This window comes from Caretta caretta, chromosome 14 (genome assembly GCF_965140235.1).
Source record: "Caretta caretta isolate rCarCar2 chromosome 14, rCarCar1.hap1, whole genome shotgun sequence".
In the NCBI taxonomy this organism is placed as follows: Eukaryota; Metazoa; Chordata; order Testudines; family Cheloniidae; genus Caretta; species Caretta caretta.
This window is the reverse complement of record NC_134219.1, coordinates 29113056-29123245: the sequence shown is the minus strand read 5'-3', so window position 1 is coordinate 29123245 and position 10190 is coordinate 29113056. Positions and strand designations below refer to the sequence as shown.

The 10190-nt window shown below is 51.6% G+C and overlaps 1 pseudogene; it reads right to left on the bottom strand.

Annotated features, from left to right (window-relative positions):
* Positions 1-4285: 4285 nt before the first annotated feature.
* On the bottom strand, positions 4286-5799 carry LOC125621776 (acetylcholinesterase pseudogene; annotated as a pseudogene).
* Positions 5800-10190: the final 4391 nt, after the last annotated feature.

Sequence of the window (10190 nt, the reverse complement as noted above, 5' to 3'; positions counted from 1 at the left end):
AGAAGCAACTATGGAAATGTAGTCAATAAATACATACATTAATAACTTTTTCTCATTCTGCACCATTCTAGGAAGATTGCTTTGTTTAAAAACAAATGGTCATAAGGCTCCTCATCTAGGTCTCATTTCCTGGCTTTGCCACAGGTTAGCTAATTGAATTTGGTCAAATCACACTGTGTGTGTGTGTCACACACAGAAGCCCTGTGTATGACTAACTTATTTTTTCATGTTTACAGCACAGGAAATTTGAGAATGAAGTGCCTTTTAAGGCTTGCACTGAGATCCCACAATCACATCTGGCTGGGGGAGAGGGATCTAGTGGTTAGAGTGGGAGGGCTGGGAGTCAGGACTCCTGGGTGCTATCACGAGCTCTGGGAGAGGAGTGGTGTCTAATAGTTAGAGCAGTGGGGCCTGGGAGTCAGGACTCCTGTGTTCTGCTCCCAGCTCTGGGAGAAAAGTGGTATCTAGTGTTTAGAGTAGAGGTGGCAGAGAATCAGGACACCTGGGTTCTGTTCCCAGTTCTTGATGGGAGTGGATCCAGATTGTTCATGTTTTAAGCACTCTCCAGGTGTAACACTCTCCAGGTGTAAGTCACACTCTGTAACTTGCCCAATCAAACCCCAGCAGCAGCATGTATCCCGTCTCCCCTCCACCCTTGTGTCTCCCCTCCACCCTTGTGTGTCCCCCACTCCTAGCTAGAAAAGATCTCACATGGAAGGAGAGTAGTTCCAGGCTGAAAATTCTTTAATCCACTTGGGGTTCAGCAGAAAGCTTTGGATGGTTGGCCAGTTCGTTGGCATGGTCCTTGTTAATGAACCAATCAGCAGCAGAGAGAGTGAGAGTGTGTGTGTGTGTGTGTGTGATGACCCCAGAGGTGTGTGTGGTGGATAGGGGGAATGGATGGCAGTTCTCTTGGGTGCAATTTGCTGAGAGTCATGGTGTGAGAAAGGGTTTGACTCCTCCTGGGGCTGGAGTCCAGGAGCAGATGCACTCTGGGGCATATGAGAGCCTGGCTCAGTGGGTGTGGTGGATAGGGGGAATGGATGGCAGTTCTCTTGGGTGCAATTTGCTGAGAGTCATGGTGTGAGAAAGGGTTTGACTCCTCCTGGGGATGGAGTCCAGGAGCAGATGCACTCTGGGGCATATGAGAGCCTGGCTCAGTGGGTGTGATCATGGGCCCCATAGAGAGGATAAGAGAGATATTACTGCTCCCCCAAAGGGTGGTCTCCTTTGCTGACAGAAGCAGGTGGTTTGGGAGTTGAGGGGGCAGGGTGCTCTCCAGATGTACCTAGCAATAAGGTCTGCAGAGCATGGATCTGGGGGGTCTGAGAACAGACAGATGCGGGGGCGGTGCCATCATCCTCTGTCCTGCCACAAGATTCCTTCACCTGGACAGTGAGATTTCCCCCCACGTGGGACTTTCTTTGTTCTGATCTCCATTCGCCCCCAAGGCCTCTGAGATCTGTTGGCCTGCACAACACAAAGCAAGCTTGTTAATAGCAGCAAAGGGCTGTGAATATGAGCAAGGTGGGGCCTGGATCTGCAAGGTACATGGATGGGAGAGAAAAGGCCAAGTGGTGCAGGATGGTGGGGTGGACGACTGGATGGGGGCGATCTTCTCTCGGAGGCAGTGCGGAAGCCGTTGGGGTAAGAGGGTGTGGTGCTGCTGTAGTCCCATGTTTCGCAGGGGGCATGAAACCAGTCAGGCTGAGCAGAGATCCCCTGTCACTTTCCCATTCGTCAGGGCACATCACAGCTCTAGTGATTCCATTACAGCCAGTCAGAAAAATGGGATTTTCCCCATTCGGGAGGAAAACAAACAAACATAAACTTCAAAACTTTAACCTTTCCGTGGGGCTTCTGAAATCAGTGGTTCTCAGCCAGGGCTCCGGGGGCCCCTGGGGGGCTGGAAGCGGGTTTCAAGGGTCCACCAAGCATGGCCAGCATTAGACTCGCTAGGGCCCAGGGCAGAAAGCCAAAGTCCCACTACCCAGGGCTGAAGCCAAAACCTGAGCTACTTAGCTTCACAGGGGCCCCCTGTGGTGTGGGGCCCTGGGCAAGTGTCCTGCTTGCTACCCCCTAACATGGGCCCTGGCTTTTATGTGCAGAAAAACAATTGTGTCATAGCTGGGCTGTGGAGTTTCTATAGCATGTTGGGGGGTGGGGGCTCAGAAAGGAAAAGGTTGAGAACCCCTGTCCTAAATGAAACCACATGACAACTTTCATCTGTGTAATTATGAATCACCGGTTTCAAACTACACCCGTTTTCAGTTTGACTTCAAACAGTCTTGCGATTCTGTATTTTAAATGGGATTTTTTTAAAAAAAATTGTGCTGCAGGGCTTTTAAAATAGGCAAATGAAAAAGGATATTTCCCCACCACACACACACACTCTCTCTCTCTCTCTCTCTGTCCTTTTCCACTAGGAGATGGTCAAAATGTGGGCAAACATATGATTTCAAAATGGAAATGTTCCCCCCAAAAAAGGTTTGGTTTAGAAAAATTCAAGATTTTCCTCCCTGAAATACTCCAGTTACAGCAATTTTGGAAAATTAAAAACTGAATAAAAAAATCCTCACAAAAGTTGATTATTTTTCCTGACCTTTTGTTTGACCAGCTGTAGATTGCATTCTGCCTGCTCTGTAACCTCCCCCTCCTCCCCTCCATGTGTTTTCAGCTGAATAGGAGTTTCCCCATCACCTCTTGTCCTGAACAGCTGCACAGGGTTGGCTGGGTGGCTGCTAAAAAGCTGCCATACCTACCCCCTCCTTTCCCAAGAAGTGACTGCATTTTATTCTTCCACAACTCTTCATTGTCCTTGTAGCCTGCCCTTCCCAGCCCTTCTGACCCTCAGAGCTCCTCATCAGGCAGCTCAGGACTCCTTCTCCCCTGGTGGAGTGAGTGAAGCTGATGCCTTTCCCCTTCCCTGCACCATCACTTACCATTGGGTCTGGAGATCCTCTCAAGACATGCCCAGAAGCTGCAGTGCCACGTGGGCAATGGCCCTTTGACCCGAGACTCATTCTTGCTGATGTGGAAGAAGTTCTGCTCCGTGGTACTGTAGAGGGGCCAGTGTCCCTTGCTTCTGTCTGTCCCTGTGGGACTCCTAGGGCAAGAATTCAGCAAGAGCCAGCCAGATCAGGAGAGAGAAAAGGAAATGTACCTTAGCTGCTAGGGAACTCATACACAGGGACATGGGGCAATTTATCCCCATACACTAAGGGCACCAGAGTCTCTGTCTCTCTCTCTCTCACACACACAGTGTTGTTGTTGTTATGCTGAGGGTGCTAGCATGTGTCTAATCTATGGGCAATCACAGACCTCACTGAAGTTGGTGTGTATGCTAGCCACCGTTAATTCAAGTTAAGTGAAGAAGCAATTAAATGTCCTTTTGTTTAGAGATAACAAACAACAGAAGCCACCGCCCAAGGCACTGGGCCACATGTGAAGACCTGAATGGAGCACTAACTCTGGGAGAATAAGAGGGGTTTCCTTGGGACTGATTGCAAACTCAGGGGCTGGGGTATTAATTGGTGGATCAGGGTGTGTCAGAAGCAGACAGGACCAAAAAGCCAGAGAAGAGGCTGGTAGCATAGCCCTGAGAGGGAGCAGAGTCCGAGCTTCTTGAGGCACAGAACTGGCTGGAGATACATGCTTGGATATTGTGAACAAGGAAACTCTGCTTTCTGTTCCTGCTATGTTCAGGCACCACGACTTTGCACACATGCTTTGTAAATCAACAGGATTCCACCAAAGAAATACCCAACTCATACAGTCAACTTTTCTTCCTACCATAAACAACTCAGCAAGGCCCAAATTTTGACTACCATCTTGGACCAAGGGCAACCTTATTTTTTAAAGTTCCTTATGGTCCAGGGACACTCAGGAGCCAACGGCCAAAATTTTGTCTTTTAAAAATGGCCACCTTCTTCTGTTCTCAGTGGGGCTGAAGTGACAAGATTCCCCTTAGTCAAATGACCACCATTTATCTCTGTGGGACTCAAAACCTCAGGATGCCCTCAGTTAAGGATGCCCTCATGCCTTCACGACTGTGCATTGAGGCTGACTCTAGTAAAGATGGCCACTGGTTCCCAGAGTTGCTAATAGGACAAAAGCCAGGCTCTCATCTCGGAGGATGACGGTGCTGCCAGAGAGCAGGGAGAGACAGTGATGGGAGCAGATGAATGTGGGAAGAGGGGGGAAAAAGGGGCAGGCAAATATGTGAGGGCAAGGGAGGGACATGGGGGGGCAGGTGACTATGAAGAGGGGGAGGGGAGGATGCCGTGGTATGCCTTACCCACTCCTGGCAAACTCCGCCCAGTACCGCATCACCCTACGGCTGAGCGCTGCCTCGGCCTCCGTGTGTGTGTGGTTGGCTCCCCCCTCGGATGCCAGGGTCCCGAAGAGATAGAGTAGCTCGGTGGTGTGCACTGCCCCCATCCAGTGGGGCCAGAGCGAGCCAGAAGAGCGGTGTGCAAAGAAGTAGATGTACGCAGGGGTCCCAGCCTTCGCCAGCTGCCTGGCCAGCTCAGTCATGGGGCACAAGAAGAGGTAGTCGCTGGCAGCTTGGTTCATGGCCCAGCGGTGCTGAGCTGGGCCGCGCCCCTTCCCCTCCTGGCTGTACCTCAGCGCTGCCGCCTGGACAGAGAGATTTGGCAATCCTGGCACCATGAACCTTAACCCCTCCACCAACTCCTCCCAGCCGATCAGGCTATCATTCCCCAGGCTGAATCCGGGAGCACCGAACATCAGGAACATGGAGCCTTCATTGGCTGTGATGCCGGTCAGGATGGGTTTGGTGTGGATGTGCCCGGCCTCCAGCAGCCGCCGTGGCTCATCAGGGAGGAAATCCCCATCCACCGTGGGCAAGAAGGGGAAATCAACCAGCCTTTTGTTCCTTGTGATGGTGAAATCGTGTTGGACAAACTCCTCCGAATCTTTCCTCTTCAGACAGTCTACCACAGCACCGTCACTGCCCTTGCCACAGCCCATCAGTCGGCCGAGTGCCCGGGCTCTCTCCCTGGCCTCCTTTTGGCTCAGCGAAGCCCAAGGTGCATTGGCGACCCCACTCTGCAGCGCAGCCCGGGCAAAGAGGTGCCGGCTCCCCGGTGAGAGGAGGTGGAAGGCGACCGAGGCTCCCCCGGTGCTCTGGCCAAATAGCATCATCCGTGCTGGGTCCCCACCAAAAGCGGCTGCATTCTTCTGCAGCCAGCGCAGTGCCAGGCGCTGATCCCACAGGCCAGCGTTTCCTGGGGCGGCTGGTGGTAGCGAGAGGAAGCCCAGCGCCCCCAGCCGGTAGTTCATGGAGGCCACAATGACGCTCTCAGTGGCAGCTAAGAAGCGCCCGTCATAGATGTCAAGGGAGGCTGTGCCGATGAAGAATCCCCCGCTGTGGATCCAGACGAGGACGGGGACTAGTGCAGGGGACTGGGGCTTAGGCACCCACAGGTTGAGGAAGAGGCAGTCCTCTGAGAGCAGTGTGGTAGGCAGCCACATGGCACTGCCAGGGTAACCAGAAAACATTTGCTGGGGGCAGGAGTTTCCATAGCTGGCGGCCTCCAGGACATGCCTCCAAGGCTTGTGGGGAACTGGCTTCTTGAAGCGCAAGGGCCCCACGGGGGGCTTGGCGTAGGGGATGCCCAGGAAGGCGGTAACTGGGCTGGAGCCAGCTAAGAGGTGTTTGCCCCGGACAGGACCACTGCTGGTGAGCACCACAGTGCCATCATTGGAGGCAGAACCAGGGCCTAGCAGGGAGAGGAGCAGCAGCAGGCAGGGCAGTGCAGGTAGGGGTCCCAGCATGGCAGAAGCTGGAAGGGAAACCACCCACAGGGAGTTATTTGTTGGGCCAGTACTAGCTGGGAGACATAAAGCTTGGTTGGTGGTATGGGGCCGGGATGACATGGGAGGGACACACTGCCCCATTGCATGCCTGGATCATCTGAGTATATCCCATTAAATCATGCCTCCAGCACTGCTGCTCGTCAGCCCCTCCTCTTGTCTGTTTGTGGCACATAACAGTCTAGCCTCCTATGGTTCTCCTTGACTCTGGGCTCGTTTCAGTTGTGTAGGGTTGCCAACTTCGTAATATTTAAAAACTGGACATTCCAGGAGGAGTACTATAACCTCCCCTGCCCTGCTTCTTCCCTCTGAGGACCCACCCCCCATTCGCTCCTCTTTCCCCTCCCCCTCCTCCCATTGCTCACTGCTTTTTCCCTCTCCTCCCATCCCTGTGTGGGTTGAGAGAGATTTGCCTGCAGAGCAGGGGCTGAGAGCTGCAGCCACTGGATGCAGGCAGGAGGCAGCCCTGGCTGAGTAGGGGCTGGCGCGGGTGATGAGTCAGCACCTCCCTGCCTCCCCTGCCCACAGTGACCGGACACTGTCAGGTCCCCTTTTTGACCAGATTTTCTGATTGCAAACCAGACACCTGGCCATCCTAGTTGCTGGGGTCGATGTGAGGGTGCTGGTGGCCTGTGATATACAGGAGGATGGACTGGGTGATCTAGTGGCCTTAAATTCTATAACATTGAAAATGGCACCAGCACGGCCATACAGGAGAGTTTGTTCTCTACTGGGATACACTCCCTGAATTTCTGCCAGGGAGCACTAGGCAATGCGTGCTGGAGCTGTGCTAAACCCTGGGAACCAGCACACCCGGCACATAGCCATAGGTGATCAGGAACAGCCAGCATGGATTCACCAAGGGAAGGTCATGCCTGACTAATCTAATCGCCTTCTATGATGAGATTACTGGTTCTGTGGATGAAGGGAAAGCAGTGGATGTATTGTTTCTTGACTTTAGCAAAGCTTTTGACACGGTCTCCCACAGTATTCTTGTCAGCAAGTTAAGGAAGTATGGGCTGGATGAATGCACTACAAGGTGGGTAGAAAGCTGGCTAGATTGTCGGGCTCAACGGGTAGTGATCAATGGCTCCATGTCTAGTTGGCAGCCGGTATCAAGTGGAGTGCCCCAAGGGTCGGTCCTGGGGCCGGTTTTGTTCAATATCTTCATAAATGATCTGGAGGATGGTGTGGATTGCACTCTCAGCAAATTTGCGGATGATACTAAACTGGGAGGAGTGGTAGATACGCTGGAGGGGAGGGATAGGATACAGAAGGACCTAGACAAATTGGAGGATTGGGCCAAAAGAAATCTGATGAGGTTCAATAAGGATAAGTGCAGGGTCCTGCGCTTAGGACGGAAGAACCCAATGCACAGCTACAGACTAGGGACCGAATGGCTAGGCAGCAGTTCTGCGGAAAAGGACCTAGGGGTGACAGTGGACGAGAAGCTGGATATGAGTCAGCAGTGTGCCCTTGTTGCCAAGAAGGCCAATGGCATTTTGGGATGTATAAGTAGGGGCATAGCGAGCAGATCGAGGGACGTGATCGTTCCCCTCTATTCGACATTGGTGAGGCCTCATCTGGAGTACTGTGTCCAGTTTTGGGCCCCACACTTCAAGAAGGATGTGGATAAATTGGAGAGAGTCCAGCAAAGGGCAACAAAAATGATTAGGGGTCTGGAACACATGAGTTATGAGGAGAGGCTGAGGGAGCTGGGATTGTTTAGCCTGCAGAAGAGAAGTATGAGGGGGGATTTGATAGCTGTTTTCAACTACCTGAAAGGGGGTTCCAAAGAGGATGGCTCTAGACTGTTCTCAATGGTATCAGATGACAGTACGAGGAGTAATGGTCTCAAGCTGCAGTGGGGGAGGTTTAGATTGGATATTAGGAAAAACTTTTTCACTATGAGGGTGGTGAAACACTGGAATGCGTTACCTAGGGAGGTGGTAGAATCTCCTTCCTTAGAGGTTTTTAAGGTCAGGCTTGACAAAGCCCTGGCTGGGATGATTTAACTGGGAATTGGTCCTGCTTTGAGCAGGGGGTTGGACTAGATGACCTTCTGGGGTCCCTTCCAACCCTTATATTCTATGATTCTATGATTCTATGATTCTGTGGGTGCTCTGGGGCTGGAGCATCCACAGGAAAAAAAATAGTGGATGCTCAGCACCTACCAGGAGCCCCGCAGATCAGCGTCTCCCACCCCAGCCGTTTGGCCTGTGAGCCCCATCAATCAGCTCCTCCCACTCCCTCCCAGCACCTCCCGCCCACCATGATCAGCTGTTCAGCAGCCTGCAGGAGGCATGGGATGGGGAGGAGCAGGGGCAGGAAGAGGCAGGGGAGGGATTGGAATGGGGTGGGGGTGGGAAGAGGCAGGGCTGGGGGAAGGAGTGGAGTGGGGGCAGGGCCTGGGGCAGAGCAGGGGTTGAGCACCCCCCGGGGACTGGGGAAATCAGCACCTCTGCACATAACCCTCACCCTGAGACTGGAAGAGGGGAGTGATTGGGAGCACCCTCTGCCATGACCTATTGCCTGAGGCTGTACCATCTCCAGAGGGGGTTCTCATTCAGCGGAGACCCCCCTCATCGAGATTAAAGGGCCACTCCATAACCTCTCTGAGCTTGCCATGGTGCAGATCTGAGGAAGGAACTCCAGATCTCCACTCCCCATCCCTTGCTGTCTCCAACTGGAGCAGGCATTCCTCCCAGCCCCACCACCTCCCCTTAGCCCAGGAGGCAGGAGGGAGTGGTATATAGGCCAAATTTAGCTAATGTGAACTAGCGAGAGGCACATCCACTTTGCCAACTGCAGACAAACTGGCAAGGACTTGACAGATGTCCTATCCGTTCCTCCTTGTTCTAGGGATTCCCTGTGAGCCACCACTTTCGGTTAGCCTAAACCACCCCCAGGGAAACTGGGAGAGATGCACAGAAAGAGGGCAGGAATGGTGCATGGCAGTGTGTGAATACTAGTGCAGATGTGGGCATCTGGTGGGCACTAACAGTCAGCAAGAGGGATGTCAGAAAGGGGTTGTGACTCACTCTATATGATTTTATTAAAATATGCTAATGAGTGTGAATATAATGTAACTGGAATATGATTCATGCAAAAGGTCTCTTGTAAGGTATCATTACAAAGCTTATAATCTACTGAGTGTGGTCATCCTATTTGTATAAATGTATCACTCTTGTATCTGAAACTAGAAATATAAAATATAACTTGGAGGGCCTATTGTAATTATCAAAGTGTGGGCCATTAATGGTGTTTTGGAATCTTGAAGGCTCCCATTAACCAGAACAATTGTCTGTAGATGGCTCTATTTCACTTGTTAGTCTTCCTGTATCATGTGTGCTGGCAAGTGGGTAATGAAGTCTTACAGTGACATGTGATCATGTCACTCGAACTGGAATCCATCTTAAACCTGGTGCTTTTCCATTTGAAGGTGGGGGGGGACCCAGAGAGACAAAAGATTCCCGCCTTGTGCCAAAATCATATAAGGGGGTGGAACAGAACAAGAGAGGCAGCCACCATGAGGAACCCCCTAGCTACCACCTGAGTTGGAACAAAGGCTGTACCGGGGAAAGGATTGTGCCAAACTAGGAAGGTTCCAGTCTGTGAAAGAAACTTATTGAAACATCTCTAAGGGTGAGATTTTATCTGTATTCCATTTGATTAGACATAGACTTGCGTGTTCTATTTTATTTTGCTTGGTAATTCACTTGGTTCTGTTTGTTACTACTTGGAACCACTTAAATCCTATTTCTGTATTTAATAAAATCACTTTTTACTTATTAATTAACACAGAGTATGTATTAATACCTGGGGGGGGGGGGGGAAACAGCTGTGCATATCTCTCTGTCAGTGTTATAGAGAGCGAACAATTCATGAGTTTACCCTGTATAAGCTTTATACAGGGTAAAATGGATTTATTTGGGGTTTGGACCCCATTGGGAGTTGGGCATCTGAGTGTTAAAGACAGGCACACTTCTGTAAACTGCTTTCAGTTAAGCCTACAGCTGTTAGGGGACGTGGTGCAGACCTGGGTCTAGGTTTGCAGCAGGCTAGCGGGGTCTGGCTCAAACCAGGCAGGCCACTGAAGTCCTAAGCTGCCAGGGCAGGAAAGCAGGAGCAGAAGTAGTCTTGGCACATCAGGTGGCAGCCCCCAGGGGGTTTCTGTGATCCAACCCGTCACAGGGGTGACATGTTTTTAATATTCCTCCACCTTCCCAACACACCTAGTGAAGCGTCAGCTTGGGGAGGTGCCTCTCACAGCCATAATAGCAGCCCTGCAACTCCGTGAGTTTTTTTTTTTTAAATCCTCATGCACACTTGGGGTATTGTCTACACTACAA